This window comes from Canis lupus, chromosome 28, assembly GCF_011100685.1.
Source record: "Canis lupus familiaris isolate Mischka breed German Shepherd chromosome 28, alternate assembly UU_Cfam_GSD_1.0, whole genome shotgun sequence".
In the NCBI taxonomy this organism is placed as follows: domain Eukaryota; kingdom Metazoa; phylum Chordata; class Mammalia; order Carnivora; family Canidae; genus Canis; species Canis lupus.
In genome coordinates this window covers 19,251,487-19,278,193 of record NC_049249.1, presented here as the reverse complement: position 1 = coordinate 19,278,193, position 26,707 = coordinate 19,251,487, and the positions used below count along the sequence as shown (strand labels likewise).

General features: G+C 39.1%; 1 protein-coding gene and 1 long non-coding RNA gene across 2 annotated transcripts in view; one reads left to right on the top strand and one right to left on the bottom strand.

Moving 5' to 3' along the window:
* SORCS1 (sortilin related VPS10 domain containing receptor 1) overlaps positions 1–26,707 on the top strand; it is a 499,230-nt gene that overhangs the window by 32,197 nt on the left and 440,326 nt on the right.
* LOC111093072 lies at positions 9,172–18,029 on the bottom strand. The gene is made up of 3 exons (XR_005380574.1): positions 17,738–18,029; positions 11,362–11,712; positions 9,172–9,465 (listed from the first exon to the last, which is right to left on the bottom strand). It is a non-coding gene; the product is annotated as an uncharacterized LOC111093072 (long non-coding RNA).

The following is a 26,707-nucleotide window of genomic DNA, read 5'->3' as shown; positions in this document are numbered from 1 at the left end:
AGGAGTGGACAAGGAAGATGAGGATTTTCTCATCTAGGATTGTACCTCAACTGCCCAGTTTGTATAATGGATGGGAGATAACTCAGTCATAAAGTATCGTCATGGTGGTGTCCTTTGCGTAGTATAGAATCTGCCTAGAAACATTCTAAATGATAAAAGTGTGAGGTGCCCTTTATAAGATACCACAACATCCCTGAGAGGGGTTGAAGCCAGACCATGGGGATCAGCAGTGTTTGAAAGAAGCTTTGCAGTGGGTAAATCAGTTATAGGAGAGGGAGGTGTAGGGGTCAGGGGAGCTGGAATTGGCAGAGGACCTAAGACAGAAAAGTGATCTTAAGATCTCAGTAATAGGCCTAAGGGAGGGGACGTGCCAGTCATGATGGCCATGCCAATGCCAGTGGACAGGCATGCATTAAGAGCTCAAGTGCAAGATAGCTCAGAGTTGGAATAAGTAGGGTAGGGAGCAGGAGAGAGTGCCCAGGATCTGGCAACTTATGTGTGGTGTTTGCAACAAGGAGGCCTTGAAAAGTGATTTCAGCTTCTAGCCCTTTATACTTGTATGAAATACCGAGAATAGACCAATTCGTAGAGACAGAGAGTGAAACAGAGGTCACTGGGGTTAGGGGAGGGAAAAAAATGGGAAATCACTGCTTTATTGGTCCAGGGTTTCTGTTTGGGAGGATGATACCCTTTTGGAAGTAGTTAGTGGTGATGATTATAAGACATTGAGAATGCATTTAATGCCACTGAATTTCACACTTAAAAATGCCTAAAATGATAAATCTTATGTATATTTTGGAATAATAATAATAAAAACTAGCCCTTTCAGGTTGACAGAAACAACCTTGAAAAAAACTCTAGGCTCAAAGTCTGTAAGGAAATCTTTTCAACTTCATGTTGTACAAGGGCCAAATTAGAAGTAGAAAATGATATCAGACAGGTCCTAAATCTTAAGATCTTGGTATTTTTATGGTCATGTCAATGTTTCTGTATTGCACAAAAGGAATTCTCAGCCATGAGAAGCCACCACTATGATGTTGATTTACTCTTGCAACTCTATATTAATTATTTCCAGTCTTTGTTCTTCTGGGTAGACTTTGGAGGGTTTATGGTTAATCATTTAATAGTTTACCTTGGGGCACCTGGATGGCTCAGTCAGTTAAATAACTGCCTTCAGCTCAGGTCATGATCCCAGGGTCCTGGGATTGAGCCCACAGTGGGCTCCTTGCTCAGTGGGAGGTCTGCTTCTCCCTCTCCCTCTCCCCCTCCCCCCCCACCCATGCTTTCTCACTCACTCTCAAATAAATAGATCTTAAAAAAAAAATAAAAGGAAATACAGTTTACCTTGGGGCACCTGGGTGGCTCAGTTGGTTGAATGGCCAACTTTTAATTTGGCTCAGGTCGTGATTTCAGGGTTGTGAGATCAAACCCCATTTGGGGCTCTGCGCTGAGATTCTTTCTTTCCCTCTCCCTCTGTCCCTCTACCTCCTCTCTCTCTCCCTTTCTCAAAAATTTTAATTAATTAATTTACCTCTTCAAGTTATTTGTCAGTGCTTAAAGATTTTTTTGCATTTTTCTTTTTTTAAAAAATTTTTAACGATTTATTTTTGTTTATTTATGAGAGAGAGAGAGAGAGAGGCAGAGACACAGGCAGAGGGAGAAGCAGGCTCCATGCAAGGAGCCCAACGCGGGACTCGATCCCAGGACTCCAGGATCACACCCTGGGCCAAAGGCAGGCGCAAAACTGCTGAGCCACCCAGGGATCCCCTTGCATTTTTCATTTTAAAGATATTTGAAGTATCAAGCTTGATTTCAGGAAGTGCTGATTATTGGTTGCCATGTAGTCTAACTCTATAGCAGTCAACTTGTTCCTTCTGCAAATAAAAGCAGCCATAAAATAAAGCATCCAACTTTTTTTGAAAAATTTACTCTGCCCCTAAGGGCTGTCAAATGACTAGGTTTCCCAGATTTCCTCACTGTTGGTAGTTCTGGTGAGAGCGTTTGCATTCTCTTGACTCACCATGTGAAGTCTCAGTTTCAGGATCATAAAACAGGGATTCCTTCTAATCAGTCCTATTTTGTGTGTGAAACTCATCGCTTCTTCCCTGATAGTTTGGTCTTTTCTTTTTAGAATATACAGAAATCTTGGTTATACCTGAAGATATTATTGTCTGCTATAGTTACAGGATATGGGATCATTGTAATGCAGAACAAGATAATTCCATCCCCAATAAATAAACTGACATTGACACCCACAGAAACTCCCACTTGAGCAGGCCAGAGCTTTTGTGAACTTCAGAAAATGATCAATGGTCTCTCATGTGGAACCCAACAATAGCAGTAGTGCTAGTGACCAGAAAACTAAAATCAATAAAGAAGAAAAATTACAGCCAAAGCATCAAAGAGGTTATTAGGGACTCTGAGAAAGGAGAATTAGAAGAACAGTTGGAGAGGAGATCTCTCTTGGAGGGCTTATTCAGAGGAGCCTCTTGAATATAAGATGACAAATCTGCCCTCCCATTTTCAAATGAAATGGTAAGTTGGGAAAAGTGGATAAAATAGAAAAATGTGAATCATGTTTATGTGAAACATTTTCCTAATTAATAAGTTAATCCATCTCTACCTGGTTTTTCCCTAGTGAACAAGGGCAATTGTGTTATCATTCAAGATCATACGGAGCCTTTGATAACAGGGGTTGTTTGTACATTCTTTTTCCTCCCTCCTTTTAATGCCAGTGTCCAGTGGAGCCCAATCACTGTATTTCTCTTCCCATTGAAGGAAATGGCAGCTCTTGCTTGAGCCTGACTGATTTATTCCATGTTCTTTCATCCCACGGCAACTAAATTCTAGTTAAATTTATTTTTGAACAAAGGTAGTCAGCCGCCAAGAGATTCTCTTTTAAATGAATGACAGCAGACAGTTCCAAGACCATTCATTTGCTTATATCTATTTGCTGTATCTAGACAGCTATTATCATGCATGTGGTACTTCAGAACGATCTCACCCAGGCTGCTGTCAGTAGCAACCAGCCGAAGAGCCTGCTCAGCCGGACTTGTGCTTGGCATCTTGAATCAGAAAGGAAACTTTCACTCTCGCCTTGCTGTTTTACAAGTTCATGTTTGGAGACAGGTGATGGGAAGGAGCATCCTTACTTGCAAATAATTTATTGGCTTAAAGGGGCTTTAGAAAGTATGATCTGTTTTCAGCAACCATCTTCAGAACAAGTTTGTACAAATGAAATGAAACGTGTTCTGTCTGGGAGCGTGGTTACTAGAAATTGTAGCACCCCCTAAGAATAAAACTCAGGAAACTTTACCAACTACTGAGATGATAGCTAAAGGGCAGTATGGAGAAATGCCAGAGAACTAATGTTAATCCCCATTACGAAGCAAGGAGAAGACTATGAGAAATGCTCCATCTCCAAGTTAAAGGGATGTTAGAATTAATGAAATCTCAGCCAGGAAAATGTGTCCTAGAAAAATAATATTGGCAACTATTTACTAATCTCCTATGTTGTGGTTAAGATTTTTGTGTGTCTGCTTCTTTTTGTTTGTTTGTTTGTTTTTTGCTAGGCACATTATATGGATTTTTTTTTTTTTTGTTAGATTTAATCCTCACAAAGCACCCTTGTTACTTCCATTTTGCAGGAGAGATCACTGAGGTTCAACAAGCTTGAGATACTTGTCCAAAGCCAAACAACTGGTAGATGGCAGAGATAGAGTCAACCACTTACAAGCCCGGTGATTCCAAAATCTTAACTATCCTGTGCATTTACCTTGTCCATGCCAGTGGAAGTTCATTCTTGCTTTTGGAAGGCTTTCCTAACTTTGAAAGGAGTATGGTACATATTCTCAGCCCTGTATCCTGTTTTCCCAGAGGACGCTTGAGGCTCTTGTTGCATTTGTAGAAGTTCTTCCTTACATAGGGCATGATTTAACCTAGTTTATATTCATCTGAAAGAAGAAACTAATACCTCTGAGCAGAAATGCAAGTGTTGTGGAATTTTTCTGCTGCCTGTGAAGATTTGTAAGACTATCCACTTACCCCGAAGAGCTTATAGTCTAGTAGAAACGATAGGAAGTAAAGTAGCATTGTTGAGAACTTCCCGAGTTTCAGTCACTTTCCTAGCTCTTTTGCAGAACTATTTTTATTCAGTCTTTGAAACAGCTGAAGACATTCTTAGTGTCCCCATTTTACAGTGGGAAAAGGTGCCAAGATGACACGTTTTTGGCCCAAAGTTACACAGTTAGTAAATGAAAGAGGCAAAATTTAATCCCAGGTGTACCTACGTCCAAAACCAGTCTTTATGGCCATATTTGCCCACCTCCCTATCGTATAAGACAGTGTGCCATCAGACCCAGAGGAGGACCCACTCCAACCTACCAGTTGGAAGAAATCAAGCAATATGTCAGGCTTTGAACCAAACCATATTGGAAAGGCAGAGTTTGAGCATGAGGGCAGAGGGGAAATCACTTACACAGGAAGGTAGCATACGTGAGGTGACAGAGAATCAGAAAGGCATGAGGTGCATACAGAAGACATGATCAGAGGTTGTTGTTGAATTGCCTCTGCCTCTACTGCCTTTGGGAAAATAATTCCATCTTCCCACCACCTTGATACTTAATCAGATGGTAGGCAAAGCTATGCCATGTGGGAAAGTAAAATAAAGAAGATACCCAGAAATGACATGTGGGCACTTAAGAAAATGAAAGAAAAGACATACTAGTTACAAAGAAATGCCTACAAATAACATGTTTTCTTAAAAAAAACCAAAGTAGTGATGGGATTAGAACCTCTGCAGGGTCAAGCAGATACATCCTCAGGAATTTGAATTTGAATCATGGCACTAAAAGCAGAAGCTCTATCCAATGAAAGTACATTCATTGGTCCAAGAAATGTAAGGAAAAGAAATGCCCTAAATGGCAACATAGAATCCTGAACCAGGTAATTTTTCTTACCTGGCAAGATCTGGCTCATTATCAGCAAGCTTTCTTGAAGAGCCAATGTACCATGGGCAGTTTTTGCAATTACACATCTCCTCTGAATAATCGGCCTGTCATGAACAGGATTGAGGTTGGCATCTCATTTGCTGCCGAAGCCACCAAAGATCTGTAAATCATGTTAACCACTGCTGGGCTCAAATGAGAGGGTTGGGGAAGGAAAGGCTACTTGCCCATGGTGCTAAGTTGTATGCTGTTCCCTCGCTGTTGCTATTTATGGCAAGCAGAGTGCTTATAAATATTCTCCCATTTGCTCATTAGTTCCTAACAAATCTTTTAGACTTTTTTTCTGTCATGGACAGACTGTGTCCCTTCTGCTCGGAATTGATTCATTAATACAATTATCTTGAGGTCACAGATCCTCCCTCATAACTAGGATGCAGGGAAATGCCCACAATTAGAGGAGATTAAATTCCCATCCATCAAAAGAAGTACCCTGGTGATGAGCAGAAGAACTGTTGTGTCACTTCTCATTGGTGTTTCATAATGAGGCTCAAGACATGGACCCAGGCACTCCACACACATGCAGGGAAAAGGTCCTAAGGAAGATTTCTGATTTCATCCCAGAGGCTGAAAATGGTTTAGATCAAATTAGTGGAATGCAAAAGATCACAGGGGTCTTCTCTCTTAAACATCACAGGAGGTCAGATTATTTTTGTTTCTCATTAAAATTTTATTATAATCTAGAGTCTAAGAAATTTGATAAAGTAGAAACCTGTCTAAGATATTTCTTGTTTATGAACCATAGTATTCTGAGTGGTACAGGGAAATTTTTAAAGATGCTGACCACGAGTCCTAGAAGTCCTAGGATGTCAGCTTCTTCTAGGCTGATGACCTAAGTGTTTTATTTAATTGCATTTTTTAAATTTAGAAGCAGGCATTGGAGCATTTGTTTGTTTTGTTTTAGACAGGGTCAAGTGATCATTGGTTTCCTTGGAGGAAGTCAGGCTTAAAATGAGCTTAAAATGAAGAGGAATGTGGTGTGACTCAAGAGACTCTTCCAAAGCAATGGCATAGACCAGAAGGAAAGAAAAGGGACATGTAGGTCAAAGAGGAGATAATAAAGTCAAGCAGAGATAAATGTGACCTTAAATAGGTATTTAATCAGATTGGATCATGTTTAATCATGTGTTATAGACATTTGCTGACATGTTAGTTTATTGGCAAATCACCTTAGGGATGAAAGAAGGAAGAACATTCCAATTTAGAAGCATTGGTAGCCTTTCTTCTGGGACCTGAAGCATTTCCCATAATGATGGTTTAATACAATCTTGGTCAATTACCTTTCTGCGAGAGCTGGGGATGTATGCCACCTTGCTGGAAATGTTAAAATCCCATTAAACTTCAGTTATTAGCACAGAGGAGGAAAAAAAAAAAACACACACAACTGAGTGATTCAATTAAGACACAAGCAACCAGATGTCTGTGGCACTGAATTAGTTTTCCTGTTATGACCAAGAAACACTGATTTCCAAGGTAGCTTGAAGCCTATTTTCCCCCTTATTCACCATTATTATTAGCTTCCCAGCCTTCCCATGCAGTCCTAATTGCCAGATTTTCAGAGATTGAACCCACTTCAAAACACATTAAGTCACGTCTTCTGAATAGAAAGACTATATAGCCACCACCGGGAAGACAGGTGAGCAGTGACCAAGTGTCTACATCTCCTTCTTTGCTTTGTTTCCAGAGTGTAGCTGGGAAGATATTGCCAGGGTTTGACATACTGCTTCTTGGGACTAAGGGACTGAATGAAACTTCCTGATGCTTGTGTAGGGCACGTTTGTGTATATCTCACTAGCAATTTCTAAGAAACAAATTGCAGTATTTGTTGGGAAAAGGAAAAAAACACCTCCAAAGAATGTTGAATTTTAGGTCCAGCTTTGTTAATGCTCAGTGATATGTAAACTGCTTAGTACTTGAGAACACCTGTGTTTTGTTTTATTTTGTTTTTCTTCCATAAACTGGAGAATGTTCTGTGATTTCCTTCTAGCAGCTCTGTTACATAATTTTGTGAAATGGTTCTACAAACACCAGGAAAGACCAAAGCAAACACATAAGTTAAACACACAAAAATCTTTGAATCTACATGTTAGATGCCAGCAGATTTTCCTATAATGATAATTTCTATATTGAATTTCTTGTCATTGCATTTGTCTGTAGGTCCCTTAACTCTTAATTTTGGAGGAATTATAGCTTGATTTTAATTGTATTGTGATACGCAGGGCTTTGGGTGAATGGATTTATTTTGATTAGTCATTAGTTCATAATTGATTGATTTTACGTTGGTAACAAAATCAGACTGATCTAGGGAGTGTGAATGAAGCACAATATCAGTTGTCTGTGCCATTGGTTAAGAGGGAGATCCAGAGAGGCAGGCTCTTCTGATCTAATATTTCTAAGGAAGCCCTTCTATTGAGAGCATCCACAGCCAGGTGGATGCTGTAAGTCGGTCCCAACTTCCAGTGGCACAGTCAAAGCAATTTTCATGTTGAAATGGCCTAATATCACTATAATCCATGCAAATTTCTGGCTGAGAAAATTGGCAAAGCTTCTGGACCTTTCTGGAAATAAAGAAAATGGGCATCTTTGTTTTGGGAAAACTGGGAACAGTGGGCAGTAAGAGAGAATTCAGCTCTCAACAGTTGCATTTAGCCGACCAAAAGGCGACAGTTTCCGTGATCTGGTCGGAGAACCGCTGTCTGCCCTGTGAGCTTCGTAAAGAGAAAATCACACTTTTTATACACTCTTTACCAGGTTTGCATGTTTTCCTTTTTCCAGTTTTGTCCTAACGTAACTTTTCGAGTTGATGGATCACGGACTCTTAGTTTGGATTACCTTGTTGTCTTGTACTTCCCACTACCGGTAACTACACCAGTGCTCAGGTCAGACCAGCTACCGGTTCCCAAGACAAAGTAGACAGGGAGGAGTGGACACTATTAATGATACGGTTTCTTTCTTTGCAGTTTTCTGTACTCAGTTATGAACACTTTAGAGCTAGCTGAAGAAGTCCCCAGTTTGGGAGAAAAATGTACATTTCAAAACTGGCCATCCTGGATTCGGTTAGGCAGGTTTCCCACTGCATGCATGATCCTAACATTGCAATCAGACTTGCAGAGGGAGTAGGACTTAGGTGCATTTAATAGAGGCTCGTCTCCAGGGCAGACAGCGGTCAGAACTGGGAGCTGCAGCTTGGAGCATGCCATGCTTTTTGAGACCACTGCACACATCTCCTCTCTTCGGAGTTTCTATGCTTGACAAAAAACAATGACACGTGTTTCATAAGCGCACCGACAATAAAAGGCCTGGTTTAAAGCAATTTTCACACATTATATTATTGAATCCTCACTCCGTGGGTTTCAGTGCTGGGTCCACTTTGCAGAAGAGGAAACTAAATCTTTGAAAGGGTAAAGTGTTCAAATCACCCAGCTCATAAAATGGTAAATCACAGACTTTAACTCTTATTTGCCTTCTCCAGGGCACTCACATTTAAACTTTAAGCTATATCTTATAGGTAGAAGGAGGTTGTCGCATTTTGAGTTACACATTCTAAAAATTATCCAGCAATAACATCATCTTTAACTCTGGACAAACCCCAGTCTTGTTTATAATCTTGGCATTAATTTGTGACCCATTGTATTTATTGGGTGTGCCTCCTGGGCTGGGTTCTGGGCTAATTGCTGGGGTATAAAATGAGTTCAGAACATGTTTTATATTGCTTGCTCTCAAAGTTCTGCCTGTGGCTTTTCATTTATTCATTTCAAGATTCTCTAGTTGGACCTACTTTCAAGAATCAACATTCACATAGTTCTAGCCCATTTATATTTCTTTTTTCCTGGTTGTTGAGCAGTATGGTTGCCTGCCATATTGCTTCGTGACCATATGTGCATTATTTCATCTGTTCTAAGCACTCCACATCATTTGTGGGAAAACTGTGAATGTAAGGACCAATTATTTCACTTTTTAGTGGGGAGCTGCAACTTTTTTTAGAATCTTTCACCATGTGCCCACTTCTAAGTTGGAAATTGCTTTGGCTCTTTAATTAAACATTCAGTTTGTTTGCTTGTTTTCTTTTCTTTTCTTTTTTTTTTTTTTTTTTTTTGCCAGTTTGTTTCTGCCCCATAATTTTTAGAAGTTAAAAAAAAAGTGAAAAAGAGAGAGGGGAAATTGTGGATGTAAAGCACTATATTTTTCTCATCTTGGATATGAGGGAAAGCAGTAACAATGACCAGAAAGGGGCATGTCAAAATGACTAATACTGTCTGTGCATCTCTAACAATGTCTCAAACGACATCAACGACATTGAGGATTTACTTAGCATTATTCCAACTTGAATTTTCTCTCCTGTTTCTCTTCATGCCCAATTCAGAGCTTATCTCCAGCTGCAAATTCAGGCTGTAAGACAAGTGCTAAATCGGTTCCTCACTTTGGACCATGAGACAGGATTTTTTCTCTCTTTGTTTTTAACCTGTAAAGAGATGATAGACATTTAGACTCTGAGGTTTTCCTAAAGCTGTATCATGCTATTGTGTCATCAATGTCAGTATCAATACTTTTGTTCAATAAAAAAAAACAGAATCTATAGCTAGCTATTCATTTATGAATCATTTAATACGACTTTGTGTTCTTTCCTTCTTCAGTCTCTCTCTCTCTCTCTCTCTCTCTCTCTTTCTCTCTCTCTCTCCCCCTTTCTCCCTCCCTCTCCCTCTCTCTAGTACTCTCCCTCTCCCTCTCTCTCACACACACAGAGTCAAATGTCCTATTTTTATCTATAATTAATTTGAGTAGCTGCTTCTTCACCTTTCCTGGTTTAGTGATCAGAGAAGCAGAACCCTGACATTAGAGCAGAACTCCTGCTACTTTGTGCTCAGCAGTTCTCATTCTGAATAGTGAAAAAAAAGGGAAGAAAATGAAAAACAGACTTCTGATGGTTTTACTTGAAGGGAAAAAAAAAAAAAAAAAAAAACACATGGAAGAAATATCAGGATTGACCAAGGTCAGGAAAAGCAGGCACTTTGTTGTACTGGGCTTAGGGACCAGAACAGAGAGATGGAAACAAGGATGTAATTTGAAAGGATATTTTCCCTGATGAGATGACCTCTTTGTGCCCTCTGGAGCAGATGAGGCCAGAACCAGGCTCTGCAGCACTTGTCGAGCCTGGCACTCAGTGCAGCCCGGCACATCTGCATTCACGGAGGCATCCAGTTGTTGCTCTCTCCCCTCGGCACAGGCCCCATACACCAGCCAATGTCTGCATGTAGATGTGCTTGCCTTCAGTTCCTTATCTCCTTTTTTCGTTATAAAAATAATACATGAGCAAATTTTTGCTGTATAAGATTAAAAAACAATTGGATAAAAATATTGGTTTTCTCTGGTCTGTGCCCAAACTATGGTTCATTTGCCAAAGGGAACCGTCACGTATTATTTTCAGATAGTGTCTGTGTTGTGTATGGAAATGCACATAAAGGGAAATAAAATGCATTTTTTGTTGCTTTTTAAATAACTAGTTTCATCCTGTATATGCCACTATACAGTTTTGTCTTTTCTTTAAATGATATTTCATAGGCATTTGCCATGGTGTTACTTAAAAAAATACCATGAGGGGCAGCCCAGGTGGCTCAGCGGTTTAGTGCCGCCTTCGGCCCAGGAGGGCCTGATCCTGGAGACCTGAGATGGAGTCCCACGTTGGGCTCCCTGCATGGAGCCTGCTTCTCCCTCTGCCTGTGTCTGTTCCTCTCTGTGTGTGTCTTTCATGAATAAATAAATAAACTCTTAAAAAAAAAAAAAAAGAATAGCAGGCGACTTTTACTATAGGATGGTGTTTTAGAATGTGGTTGAATCACAACCATTTTACTATTAATATGTTAAACGATATGGTGATTACAGCCACCATCTAGCCTTTTCTGTTGTATTTTTCTTGAAACACCTGAAAAGCCAGATAGCATCAGCCCAAACGCATCATTGTATGGATCTTGCACTGTGAAAGCCTAATTCATGGAAAGCAGGGAGAATGCTTATGTTCTTGTGGTCAGCTCAGCTCTGAACTCCTGCTGCACTGAAATCTGGGCATTTTGTGGATCATCTCAACATGCCACACATGTTTGTTGAATCAAGAATGTCTGAGGAGAGCCAGAAAGGAGTTATATTTTACTTGCTCCTACTATATGCCAGACACACTTATGATTGACCTCATGTCATCCCGTGGCAATTCTGAGAAACTGCCTCTAGTTTATAAGGGAAAATGAAGCTCAGGAAAATGAAGTAACCTGTCTGAGACTACACACACACATTCAGCAAGTGGCACATTATAAATTTAAATACTCTGGCTCCGAAGACATTTGTGATTTGCACTGTGCCATATTACCTTCTAATTTGAACTTCATTGTCAAAGTGCTGGTTATTTTGCTCTTCGTCCTGTTCATTTCTTCATATAAACCCTTAAACAAAGCTATCATATGCCAGGTTTCCTCCACCCCTCCACAGAGATCAGTGCTTGCTGCTTTTTGCTCTGGAGCCTCACTGTGGTCTTCCCTACAAGGAGCATGTTACAGGAAGGGGTGTTCTATGGAAATTAAATGGGTTTTCTTGAATGTGGTTAGCCTGCTTTTCGTATTTTCAGTTGTAGCAATTTGGTGCCGGTGATGCATGGCTGGTTTAAGCAGTCGTGCTTTGCCTCTCAAGTTAGTCATCTCTGGTCTCATGGAAAGAATCCTCCCTTAGAGAAATAACAGGTGGAAAAGATCTATTAGGTTATCCTTTGCATTATGAGACTGCTTACTGCTGTGAATTTGCTGGGTCCTTGCTTTATCCCTATTTCAAGTGACCCATGTTATAAGTCTTTGGTCTCTTTCTATAAACTAATAAGGATCACTATTGTGATTTGCTTAGTCTGAATGGCCTCTTACTTACTTTGAATCTTCCAGTCTAAATCAGACTCTTACCATCAGAGAATAGAATAATATAGCACTATACAATCATCTCTCCCAGGCACTTGGCTATAGGCAGGAGAGTTTCTTTTACTACTTTTTTCTTTATTCATGCATTTATTTATTCATTCAGCAAATACAAATTAAGTGCCTTCTATGTGTATAACACTATAAGAAATACCTTATGACCTACCAGTATGTGATGTGTTTTATTAGATATACCAGGATGCAAGGTAGTCAACATCCAACACCTACCCTCAAAGAGTTTGGCTGATTATTTGTTTCTGATACAAAATATATTCACTTGCAAAGGTAATGCCAATATGAAGTGGAATTAATAACAATGATAACAAGGAGATAGGTTATAAAGTAGGCCATGATTAAAAGCCAGGTATTTATCCTAGATGGCATATGCTTTTTGCTCTGAAAAGGTAGGTAGAATGAACTGGAAGAGACCATAAAGAGCTCTGCTGAGTGGCAGGTTTTGGGGTAGCTGTGATCAGTCTTGGATCTCAATGGATAACTCCATACACAGATACTCTCCAGATTCCTTCATTTTCCCCAGCTACATTGTCTTGATGATCAATACACGTATTATGTTACCTGTCTAAAATTAATTTGGCTTAATTTGTTACAGATCTGCTTGTTTGGTCTCTAGGAAATATAAAAAGTACCCAGCACCTGTAAGTAATTGTAAGACTTTTTTCTTAGCTATCCTGACCAGTTCTGGGACATGGGCAACTAGGTTAACCTCTCTGCACATATGATTTTTCATATGTAGAGTGAAAAGTTTGAAGAGGCTTCTAACAATTCTTGAAGTTTTGTTTTGTTTTGTATTCTGGTCAAGGATTTATTTGGACTATTTTATTGTCCTAATAATGCTGTAAGACAGGCACAGTGCTCTCTCCATTTTACTAATGAAACAAAAATCAAGGCCAGGCAAGGCTGGTAACTTCTCAAGGCCTGAGACATAGTAAGGTCTTCCTGCTGTATAATTCTCTGAATGGGTTTAATTGGATTTCTGCTAGTGACCATTCAAATACAAACCTTATATAAACCATATCCTTTCTCTAAAGCCAGATGTATATCTCAGCTGAGTATATGAAATGTACAAAGCCACACAAATCTACAGGTGGACAATAATAGCACCTCTCATGTTTGTTTGTATCTGTGTCCATCCTAGTAACTTTGGTCATACATCTCTGAACTCTTCCTAGTTCTTTTGCACAATTTCAAAAGCCACAATAAACTTTTGCTATTTTACCTTCTTCTTTCACTTCCTATACTAGCAGATTCAGCTCCTTTGGAAGATTGTCTCCTGCTTTCATTTCACTGGCTGTATACTACATTTCATTAAGGTATATAGCAGGACAGATTAGCTGATGCTGCAATAACAAGCAACTCTGAATTATCAGAAGCTTCGAACAGGCCATGTGTGTATCTTATTTATATTATGTGACAAGTGTAAGTCATTTGGGGACTCTCTTCTGCATAAGGGACCCAGACATTGAGAGGAGTTCACCACCTGTAACTTTGCTCATTTTGAGGCTAGGGAAGAAAACCACAGAGGATCTCACATTATAATTAAGTGTTCTGATCTGGAAACCATATATATCACTTCTTGTCACTACACATTGCCCACGTCTAGTCACATGTCTTTAGATGCCTAGAAACAATCAGTATGCTGATATGTGCTTACTATATGGTTATTATTACAAGAGAAGAATGTTGTTCGTATTGCAGATATCCTGAAAAACTAAAAGAAAGTGGACAAAGTCATAAAGACCTTACTTAATAAGGTCTTAATAACCTTATTTAAGGTAATTAATTAATAAGTATTGTGTACATACTTATCAGTTCACTTGTGTAGTCACCCATTGATCTGTTTATCCTTTTATATTATATACATTTTTATCAAGTCCCTTGCAACCTTATGGAATAAGGGGTAATTTTTAAATCAAAGAACGGACCTTGGATATTAAGTAAGTCAGTGGACGAAAATGATCAAGTCCTAGAACAAATCTGTCATGAGCCTTTGTATACAGTATAGTTCTGTTCAACTCATGGGTTATGCCCCTACATTTACTATAAACTTTCTAGTAGCTAAAACAAAACTATACACATGCATTTATAAGATTAACAATGTTCATTTGGTTAAAGAATTGTGGTTAAGGAGAACAGTCTTATTCCTTTATTTTAGATTTATTTAATTATTTTAGAGAGTGGGAAGAGGCAAAAGGAGAGGGAGAAAGAGAATCTCAAACAGACTCCCTGCTCAGTGTGGAACCCAATGCAGGCTGGATCTCAGGATCCCAAGATCATTACCTGAGCCCAAATCAAGAGTCAGATGCTTAACTGCCTGAACCACTCAGGTGCCTCAGAGTCTTTCTTATTCCTGATACTGTGAGCTGAGTGTGATTTTTCTTCAGAACTCTGCAGGAGCCATTTCCTTCAAGAGCTATAACAGCTTTGTCTTATAATGCATTCAATATTTAGATGGATGGCTGGTGGAAGAGTGGCTAAGTAAGTACAGAGTAAATACGTAGTTCTCAGGTCTGGATTGATTCCAGTAAAATACCTTTTGTACTCATCTGCCCATAGTATCCATTCAATATATACTTACGGAGCTTGTAATATGCTGGGCAATGTGCCTGATTTGGGAAATACCAAGATTAGGGGCTTATTGTGTATCTGGATTGACCAATTGCATGCTCACTGTTGGGGAAAAGCATCTTGCTCTTGTCAAATGTGGAGTGATGTTTGAATTTGTCCAGCATAAAGCTGTCCTAGGAGTGAGTCTCATTTATATCATCTGAATGTACATGGTAATAGGAGAACGCATTTGGTGAGGAGATCCTAATCCTAACTTCTCATTATCTGCATCCAACAGCAGAGGCATAACCATTTTTTTGATTTGATCTGTCCCGGGGGTCAGAAGAATCCAAATTAAGCACAGCTTTTTTTTTTATTTATTTTTATTTTTTTTATTATTATTTTTTACCCTTCTATCCTTCTGAATACCTTATACTCTTTTCTCCCCTCTTTCTGCCCTTTTCACGTGGTGCTTTAGCCATGAAGAAGTACTCTTTCCTGATCTCTGCATTCTCTGACCTATCACAGGAGCTTTATATACTGTGTTAACTTTCTAGATCAATCTCCCTCTCACTCAGCCAGTGTCCTTCACATCTTAACTGAGATATCACCTTCTGTCCTTACACTTCCTTGAGTCTCCAAATAGTTCATTGGGGCCACTCTTATGTTTATCCCCACAGTTGGTTTCCTCATTAGGCTAGGTATGCTAAGCCCAGTGATTGATCCATAGTATTCACTCAATACAAATTAATGGTTTGCTAGTATTAGTATTATTATACTTTGAAGATATATGTTGATTATTGAGAAATAAAATTGGGCTTTCTGTCCAGCATTTCTTTCCCTGGTTGGTTCTTTTGGATATACTGCTGATATTCAGGTCATCCTTGGCTTTTCTGGTTCTGCCCCTGATGAGTCTATCTCCCACATAACTAAGGTTGTTTCATGCTTGCCAGCTCCCTATTTCTTAGGTCTGGCCACTAACTCCTGACCTGTCCTTTCTTGAAACCTGCACTCAGATATGACTTTTTAAAAGGTAATTAATACCTGTAAAAGGTAATTGATATCCCAAGGGAATTTCTCGGCATCTTTAGAGGATTTTGTAAAGGGGTGGAATGGGAGGGAGTAAGCAAAAGAAAGGAGTCTGCAGTCCTGTGATGAGATGAGGTTAAATCATTTTCCAAAATGCCAAGTGTTAGAATGTCTTTTAGGCTTTCCTTTCTGGAGTAGACACCTTTACTTTTGGTCTGTCTAAACATTCCTTCTACTGGAAATGTCACACTGGTGTTCCTTTCCCTACTCTCAGGCCATATGGTTCTAGTAGAGTAGATCCCACACTCCAGATCCTGAGGGACACATGACTGAGTTCTGCCAATGTGAGCATAGCATCCTTCTTGGCTGGAAACACCGGCTCAAAAGAGAGGAGGTGACCAAAGCCAGACCTTTCAAGCCAAAGAAACTCAATTTCTATATTATTGCTGGAACTAATGAATAATATGGCTGTGAAACAGGTCAGATATTAACCCAGAACAAAAGGATGGAAGCCTGATGAGAATTTGAGTATAATGTGACAGCAAGGAAAATTGAGCTAATAGATGGGAAAAGGCTATTTCCAGAACATTTGGGCACCAGGAGCAGTTAGACCTGAAGATTCTCTCCTTAAACTTCTCAGATTCATGGGCAATAATATAGCTTCTTTGTTGTTGAAGCTTAATAGAGTTAGATTTCTGTCATTTGTGTCTAAAGGGGTTCTAAGCCGCCACCCATTAAGGCAGAGGAAAAAACTCTGTGATTTTTTTTCCAAACAAAGGAGTGGATTATGAGTCAGCTCAGAATGAAATGATGGCATGTTTAGAACTTGAGTTTGTCCTGATTTAAAATGGTGTGCATGGTAGTGGTCACAGGTGGTCAGGAGCATTTGGTCTTTGAGTCATGCATGAAGGAGCACAAAGGGGGCATTATATGGCTAATGGATTACTCTTTGGGATTCCCCTCTTTGCTTCCTACTGAAATGTAGAAGCCTACACAATGCAGATGGCATATTTCATTAATACAAACAGAAGTCCAGGCAACAGATGCTTTGGGGACTGAGGGGAAAGGAGATTTCTATATTTCTCCAACAGCAACAACTCCGATGACAAATTTCTCCCACTGAGCATATTGAACCAAGAGCAAAGAAACATGTAGTTTTGAAGCCTTAGGCACTCTATGGTATTTAAAAGGAGGAAGATCAAAACCAGCATTTTTTGGACAAAGAATGTTTATGTAGGGGAAGCTGTAGGGAAAAGGAAGGAACACAAAAGTGAGGCATGCTCTGTGAATTTACCAGGGCTTCAGGATGGGCAGGACTTACAGTGTTGTGTGTCTTTCTAGAAAGCATATATTAATTAACCTTAGGGCCACTGTCCTCTACAATGACAAAAGCCAAGCCAGGCCAATTATTTGCACATCAGGGTCTGGGTTAGAATGGTCTTTGTTTCTTGTATTTTGTGAAAAACGTAATGCAGAAATGATTAATTACAGAGCAGACCCAATTCTCTTTCTGCTTATAATCAGGTTAAATCAAAATACCCGAGTTTAAATAATGCAACTCTGTCAAGGTATAGGGATTAAGGAATTATAATAATCATACAGTACCTTCTGATCATATTCTCCTGAGCTCATTGTGACATTGAACAACTGCCCAGTCAAGAGTATGTAAAGAGAGAGGTATGGGGACATACAATAGGCAGAGAGTGCTTCTACACCATTTTGATGCTGTTTCACCAAAGAGGGAAGATTGATAGCAAACATTTGGAAGCAATGTTATGGCAATATGTGACTCCTCAGTAGGGTGGGCGTTATAATGACCATGACCACAGAACATCTTTATGTTCAGAAAATGTAAAGATTTGCACTACTCTTTAGTGTGTATGTATTCTTTCTTTGACCCTCTAATTGTGTGTGCATTTTTAGCTTTTTCAGTTGTCAGAGTAGAAAAGGCAGAGTTAGGTAAAAGAACTCCAATCCCTAGCTTTGCATCTAATGGTAGATGCTCAGACTCCTCTGGTTTTTCAAGACTTTTTCTTTCTTTCTTCTTTCTTTTTAGAACAGAAGTAAAACCCTAATGAAATGCCCGGTGAGATATAGGAAGCAAAATAAAAAACCTTTAACAAATCCTAGTTAGATTCCCTTTTTATGTGTAACTCAAAAGAGGTGATACCATTAAAAGTATGAACAACTTACAATTTGACACCATGCTGCTGCTGGAAACCAGGCTTCACTTGATACAACTTGCTTATTTTTGCTCTCCTGGCCCACATCCCTAATACCTTACTCATTCCCCTGACTTTTCAGAATTCATAGGTCTCTTCATGTCCAGCTCCAGAGAATTAAGATATGCAGGTTGGTTTGCAGGAGAAAGTTTTTCCCTCTGAACTTTAAATTCTCTCATATCCACAGTGTTTGAAAAAATAATAAAGTAATGAAGTGACACGTGTCTAAAATGCAGTGATTGTTGTTAACCATTCATGTATTCATTGATTCTATACTTACTGATGTAACAAATACTTATTTGTGATGCATTCTCTAGTCATCAGGGCAAAATGGTGAGCAAGATATATGTGGTCTCTTAAGATCTATAAAGGAAAGCTTCCTGTCTGTTTTTGTCCAATCCAGTTGAAGACATTGAATATTCCATAGCAAGGAAAAAAGATAACAAATAGATCATGGTCAACTAAGACTTGCATATTCAAAAGTCTAAAGAGACTGAGTAGGTTACGTCTCTGTACAAAATGGGTCATCTTAAAGTTCATAGGGTGTAATGAGACTCGTAATTAACTGAACAATGTCATGCTTAGCGACATTCAGGTTATTTTTATTTTAAAGAGAATTGAATCAACTTTTCCCAAACATAAGCACACACACATTTAGTCCACAGAAGACTTGCTTCTAGAAATATTTTAACATTCTTAAATTTGAAGTTACTGCTTTCATTCAAGAATATATGTGCATTTCTCAACAGAAAAAAAAAGTATTATCTTAAGGAGGGATAATTTTAAAATAACATTAAGAATCTTGTCAGATAAACTTTTACTCTTATATGAGTATTTTCTTGATCTTACTCTTAAATCCTCTGTAGGAGTTAGATCTTAAAACAATGCCAAGAGGGAGTGATCAAGATTCAGCCCACAAACACCAAAGTCGTGGGTTAGAACTAGTACTTGCTCCTCTGAGTAATATTTAGTTTGAATAGAAGAAATGTTCTTCTACTAAATAGGATGACTTAAGCCAACCTAATCAAAGGCCGATTTTCAGGCTTTTTTTTTTTTTTTTTTTTTTTTGAGATTCTCAATGCTCTCTTCTCTTGTATCCCTAGGCACATCACTTTAATGCTATCATAAAGCCTGCCTAAGAGATCTTTTAGTTACCTATTATTACAGATTATAAAATCTACCCATGTCTGAAAGACTCATATTTTAATCTCTATGAGGTAAATAGACGTAAATGCTTCTTATTAAGGTCAAACCTCAATAACCTACAGAAATGTCTAGAAGAAAACTTCCCTTTAGTTAGTAGAGGGTTCTTTGTGGCTCAGAAAGATTGTAATCTCTCAAGAGACAAAAGAGTTTGTTCCCCTTTATACATGTAAACGTAATAGAGTTGTCATTTGTTGTGATTGCAGCAAAGTTAGAGGGGCAGTAAGTAATCACATTCTATTGAAATTACATATTTTATTGTCTGTAAGATGAATGAGGTCAAGAATTAAATCTGTTTTGCTAAATATATCTTCTACTACAAGTACAATGCTTGGCATATAGTAGGCACTTAATACATAATTGTTAAATCCATACAGAACAAATGAATGAATGAATTTAGAATACTTTCATCTATAATGTCCTTATGGCTTTTTATTATGTGATTCTGTGGTTCTTTGGTTCAGTAGTTTCAAGGAAAATGTATTTCAAACATATACTAGCACTGTTCAGTAGACTTTTCCACAATGACATAAATGTTCCAAACCTCCTTTGTTCAATATGGTATTAGCCACATGTAGCTACAAACACTTTAAGTGTAACTAGAGTGACTGAGAAACAACTTTTATCTTAGTTTAAATTTACTTGTACTTAATTTAAATTTAAGCAGCCATATGTGGCAAGTGGTTGTAATAACTGTATGGCACATAGACCATTTCTTAACTTTAGGGAATAATGTTTAACTATTGAGTAGGAGCTCAGTGGACCTGCTTATAGAAAGGGTCATGTTTTATTCTTTATTTTTTATTTTTATTTCTTTAAATATTTTATTTATTTATTTATGAGAGATACAGAGAGAGAGAGAGAGACAGAGACACAGGCAGAGGGAGAAGCAGACTCCATGCAGGGAGCCCGACATGGGACTCGATTCTGGGTCTCCAGGATCAGGCCTTGGGCCAAAGGCAGCGCTAAACTGCTGAGCCCCCCGGGCTGCCCTGGAAAGGGTCATGTTTTTGGAGGTGGATACCTCTTGTATTTCTTAGTAGTTCCTCCCTCAAGAGGAGATGGAATTTGAGTCTAAATTAAAATACAGAGGATATATTATGTAGCCTGTAGTTAAGAAAGGAAGAAAACATTTTGTATCAAACTTCCTTAATGGAATGGACATCATATCTTACTTATTTTTGTGCAAAAGCTATCCTGGTCCTAACTTAATATCTCACACATGGTTGGTCTTTCATGAATAGTTAGTGAAAAAGAATGAAATTTCGTGGCAGCAGATCTGACTTCTAGTCCTGTCTCTACCATGTTCTTAGGAATCTTGGGTCTAACAATACTTTTTAGTTTTCTTAATTGGAAAACAAAAATATTAATAAGTGCTTCCCAAGGGTAATGCATGAGGATCTCATGGAAGAAAGTTTACATGTGTAAAGGTTATCAATAAATAAAAATACATAAAAAATAAAATAACTGCAAAAAAAAAAAAAAGAGTAGATCTAACTTATCACTCTGGAGCTTCAGGTTGATATCTCAAAGGAACTAACTTCAATTCCAGGAAAAAGGCATTCAAAAGTGGGGAGTTATGCTATAAGGAATTAGTTAAACTCCCTCATTCCTTTTAAAATGATGTCATCTGCAAACAAGGTGTTAGGTGAGCACAAGCAGAAAACAATACATTTTCTAAGTGGACATACTGTATGACATATGATACCCACTCATATGCCAGGTCCTTTATTCTTATAACTGATGAAGTTAGCCTAGAAACCTTATGGGGGGAAAAAACCAAAACATACGATTATTGATCTAGACCATAGGAAGAGCTAACCACACTACATTCAGAAAAAGGACTAGTTCTTTAGGGTGGCAAACAGATCCTGGGAAATGGTGGTTGTTTCTGAGCCCTCAGTATCTGCTAAGTGGCACTCTAGATGTTCCAAGAAGAGCCATAGGATTGCCTAGAGGTGGAATGGATTGACTTGGGAGGAAAGATGGAAAGAAATATAGACAAGCTGGCAAAGAAAGGCCTAAGGAGATATATCATAACTGCTTGCCTAAAGTTGTCTAACTTGATGTGAAGAACAACTTGAGAAGTAGCCAGAAAATGCAGTTGTTACAAAAGTTGTTTGCTCTGCAGCTTACCTAATGACCATCTACATATGACACAGGACCTGATCTGCACAGACAAAAGTCCTATCATGATACTGCTTGGCAGAAAATGTTTTCATACTTGGGGCACCTGGGTGGCTCAGTCAGTTAAGTGTCTGCCTTCAGCTCAGGTCATGATCCAGGGGTCCTGGGATCAAGCCCCTCATCGGGCTCCCTGCTCAGTGAGGAGTCTGCTTCTCCCTCTCCCTCGTCTTCTCCCTCTTCCTTTCCCTTCTGTGTACTCAGTTATGCTCTCTCTCTCTCTCTAATAAATAAATCTTAAGAAAAGAAGAGAAAATGCTTTCACAGTAGGATATAACAGATATTCATTGATCACCTAACTGCAGCAGGCTCAGAATGGGGCATTTTCCCTTGTTTCATGTCATTTTTACAGTGTCTCAATGATGTAGACTTTTTTTATGTGTCAATTGTGGCAGCAAAGAGATGGCACACTCAAATGCAAATAGAGGAATATTTAATGAAGGGACCATTCAAGACTTATTGTCAGAGTTAAAGAAAACTAATAAGCAATGAGGAAACACATAGACACTAACAAGAGCGTGCAAATGTCACCTCTAGTCCTAAAGAGGCAAGGAGAGAATATAGTGGTCAGAATAGAGAGGGAGCCGTAGCAGTGACAGAGGCAGAGAACAGGAGAGTTTTAAGCACAGAGGAACATGGCCACTGCTTATCAATGGCCTGAGAGAGAGGCAGATGGGAAGGAGAGAGGAACAAAAACTTTGGTCTCTCTCTCCAGCCTTGAGATTCCTGCCACTTCCTCTCCTTGGCCCAGCCAGAATCCACAGGACAAAGGAGCCCAGTTGATGCAGCCCCAATATCAGCATCTTTTGGCAGACAGCTTGAAGAGGGAAGGTAGCAAAGAATCTAGAGAGACAAATGGAAATTATCCAGCCATTTTTTTGCCTTCATTTTGCAAATAGGGAACTTGAGGCCCAGAGTGAATAGATGATTTGCTTAATAGCATGCAATAAAGGGATACAGTCAAACATCTCTGATTCCGGAAATTCTAAGTTCTCCATTTCTGGTTCACTTGTATAATATAAAGTGCTAGGTTAGACTTTATCAGCCTAGGTTCATGAAATCTATCCTCTGAGCACAGAGGGTTTTTAATTTAGTTCCTTGATTGAAGACTACATCCTAGCACTGACCAGTCATTTCCTAGAACTTTACATTCATCACAAGTGGATATGGTGAGAGTGGTGCATGCTTCTTTGTCTTTGGGCACAGATCTCAAAACCAAGAAAGATTATTTCCTTTTAAAGTACATGAGTTGTTTAATAAAGTATGAGAGTTGGGGAAAATTAGTGTTGAGATAGCATGGAAAAGTGAATGGGGGAAAATCAGAGGGAAGATAAAAATGGGAATTGTGTGTGTGTGTGGGGGGGGAGTTCATGGAAAGAATCTTGGGTTAGGAGTGAATTTCTGATTGTAATTTCTTCTTTAAGGATATTGATGATTTTAGTAAATCTTCAGAGAGTATAACATGGTAAGCTGTGTTCTTTACATATATAAGCTGTGTATTCCCTAGCTATTTGAGCACTTATCCAGAGAAAATGAAGGCATTAAAGTAGCTGAAAGTCATAGCAGTAATATGTGGCAAACACGAATTGAATTGAATCTAGTAATCTGGCTTACCTCATGGCCAGTTCCTGCTACCTTGAAACATTTATTAAAGCAATGCACAAAGCCTTCAGGTTGTTATTCCTCCTTTCTTAAGTGGGGGTGAGACATAACTTTGTCTATATGTTGCTTCTCCAGTACAACATTAACTTAGCTATATATTATCTACATAGAAGGTGACCACAAACGCTGGGTAAGATGTAACTCATCTATTAGCAAACATAAGTAACTGTGTCAATTTAGTTTATTTTATAATGGTGATGGTTGTTTCTAGCCTGAGGGAAATAGAATCCACAGTGAGGGTTTCATAAATACAAGAGGGAAATTCCTGGGCAAGTTGTAAAGTGTGTTTTTTGGGTTTTTATGCATATTGAATCCCACACACCATTTGGAAATAACTATGTTGGGGTTATATGGTTTATTGTAAATAGGGCACATAACTGTTTTTTTCATATTTGTCTTTAAAATATTTTAGCTGAATCATTTTTATCATGCTTCCTTGTATGAGAAGTTTTTTTTTTAACTTTTATATTCCCCATTATTTCTGCCATTTGGTAACTTTCTAAAATTTTATTTTACTGTAAAACTCAGCACTGATAAATCACTGGCCCTTACATATAGAGTGGATTTAAAATTTATACACTGTGACTTAGGTGGGTAGAAATAGAACTTTATTTTTCCATAACTGAATATTGCTTGCTCACCAGCACCCATTTCTGCCTCAGGAAGGAATACTCATATGCCACTTGAATTTATCTCCCTTACTTTCAGTTTCAGTCTGCGTCTTTTAGGTTAAATCCAATCCTCCAAAGCTCTGGGGGAGATACTGTTTCAGAGTTTTTAACTCATCCCCTCTCTTGCTCTTTCACCTGGGTTCAGGGAAACCAACCACGAGTTCGGGGGACAAATGAGGCACCCTGACATGGGGAAGAGGTATCATTCAGCCTCTGGTGGTTACACACTTCCATTGAAGAACATCACCCCTTGTCTTTAGTGTTGACTTTGACTCTGATGTAGTTATAGATGAGAGCAATTGTTTTCTCTTTCCTTTCGGTTTTTTTTTTTTTAATTATTTGAATCTTTTATTTATACATTTTTCTTTTCTTCAAAATAGCATAATTGAATGGCTTAGGTACTTGCAAATGTGTCATTGAGTTAATCAATGGCTAGGAATAACCTGCATTAGAAATGAATCCGAATATGGCCTAAAGCAAGCGTTCCAAAATCTGGCAAAGTATCGTAACCTCCAGGAAAATGTTTTTCTTTCTTTTCTTCTTCTTCTTTTTTTTTTTTTTTTGTATATTTCTTTATTGGAGTTTGATTTGCCAACATATAGTATAACACCCAGTGCTCATCCTGTCAAGTGCACCCTCAGTGCCCGTCACCCAGTCTCCCCACCCCCCCGCCCACCTCCCTTTCCACTACCCCTTGTTCATTTCCCAGAGTTAGGTGTCTCTCATGTTCCATCACCCTCTCTGATGTTTCCCACTCATTTTCTTTCCTTTTCCCTTTATTCCTTTTCACTATTTTTTAATTCCCCAAATGAATGAGACCATATAATGTTTGTCTTTCTCCGATTGACTTACTTCACTCAGCATAATACCCTCCAGTTCCATCCACATTGAAGCACATGGTGGGTATTTGTCATTTCTAATAGCTGAGTAATATTCCATTGTATACAAAGACCACATCTTCTTTATCCATTCATCTTTTGATGGACACCGAGGCTCCTTCCACAGTTTGGCTATTGTGGACATTGCTGCTAGAAACATCGGGGTGCAGGTGTCCCGGCGTTTCACTGCATCTGTATCTTTGGGGTAAATCCCCAACAGTGCAACTGCTGGGTCGTAGGGCAGGTCTGTTTTTAACTCTTTGAGGAACCTCCACACAGTTTTCCAGAGTGGCTGCACCAGTTCACATTCCCACCAACAGTGCAAGAGGGTTCCCTTTTCTCCACATCCTCTCCAACATTTGTTGTTTCCTGCCTTGTTAATTTCCCCATTCTCACTGGTGTGAGGTGGTATCTCATTGTGGTTTGGATTTGTATTTCCCTGATGGCAAGTGATGCAGAGCATTTTCTCACATGCATGTTGGCCATGTCTATGTCTTCCTCTGTGAGATTTCTGTTCATGTCTTTTGCCCATTTCATGATTGGATTGTTTGTTTCATTGCTGTTGAGTTTAATAAGTTCTTTATAGATCTTGGAAACTAGCCCTTTATCTGATACGTCATTTGCAAATATCTTCTTCCATTCTGTAGGTTGTCTTTTAGTTTTGTTGACTATTTCTTTTGCTGTGCAGAAGCTTTTTATCTTTTTTTAAATAAGTTTATTTTTATTGGTGTTCAGTTTACCAACATACAGAATAACACCCAATGCTCATCCCGTCAAGTGCCCCCCTCAGTGCCCGTCACGCATTCACCCCCACCCCCCGCCCTCCTCCCCTTCCACCACCCCTAGTTCGTTTCCCAGAGTTAGGAGTCTTTACGTTCTGTCTCCCTTTCTGATATTTCCCACACATTTCTTCTCCCTTCCCTTATATTCCCTTTCACTATTATTTATATTCCCCAAATGAATGAGAAACTTTTTATCCTGATGAAGTCCCAGTAATTCATTTTTGCTTCTGTTTCCCTTGCCTTCCTAGATGTATCTTAGAAGAAGTTGCTGTGGCCAAGTTGAAAAAGGGTGTTGCCTGTGTTCTCCTCTAGGATTTTGATGGAATCTTGTCTCACATTTAGATCTTTCATCCATTTTGAGTTTATCCTTGTGTATGGTGTAAGAGAATGGTCTAGTTTCATTCTTCTGCACGTGGCTGTCTAATTTTCCCAGCACCATTTATTGAAGAGACTGTCCTTTTTCCAGTGGGCTATCTTTTTGTGTGTTACATGTTGAGATCACTGCTCTGGTGGAGGAGGCCTTCATCTCCATGCTTACTTACGTGATATTTTTCTTTAAAAAAAAAAAGATTTTATTTTATTTATTAATGAGAGACACAGAGAGAGAGAGAGGCAGAGACACAGGCAGAAGGAGAAGCAGGCTCCATGCAGAGAGCCTGATGTGGGACTCCATCCTGTGTCTTCAGGATCAGGCCCTGGGCTGAAGGCGGCGCTAAACTGCTAGCCACCTGGGCTGCCCCTTATGTGATATTTTTCCCTAAGAGTGACTTTCGCTGCCATTTAATCCCTACTTTGGACTGTCTACCGTAATTCTTCTGCATGTTCACCTCTTGCCTGATGACCAGCCGGTGCCCTTAGGAAACATCTGTGTCCTACATGAGGCCAGGGGGTAGTTTCCACATCCCTTCATGCAGGCACCCCACCTTGATGTGAGATACCGTGAAAGGCTGCCTTCTCCCATTCCCAGAAAGAAATGGATTTCCTACTACCCACAGATCACCAAACCTGTCTATGAGACTCCTGCTGTTTTCCTAACTGAAGATTTTCTCTCCAAGGGGGGAAGGGCTGTGTCAGGGACCATACCTAAATCTAACCATGTTGCTTCTTTGATTCTCAGTGTTCTTCCATCTGGGCCAAATGCTTCTCTCTCTCTCTCTCTCTCTCTCTCTCTCTCTCTTTCTCTTTTTTTAGCTGGCAAACTGCTCCTGTATTTTTTTATGCTGAAAGCTTACCCTACTCTCTCATTCTACCAACCATTGATACATGGAGACTTATTTTTTAAAAGAAATAAAAACAGGGGTGCCTAGGTGTCTCAGTGGTTGAGCATCTGCCTTCAGCTCAGGTCATGATCCCAGGGTCCTGGGATGGAGTCCTGCATCAGGCTCCCCACAGGGAGCCTACTTCTCCCTCTACCTATTTCTCTGCCTCTGTGTGTGTGTGTGTTTCAGATTTAAAAAAAAAAAAAAAAACTTCTTAAAAAATTAAAAACAAAAACAACCTCTTTATTTTTTGTATCTAAATATTGCCAATCAAATGCCTTGGGCTCTAAAACACTAGTATA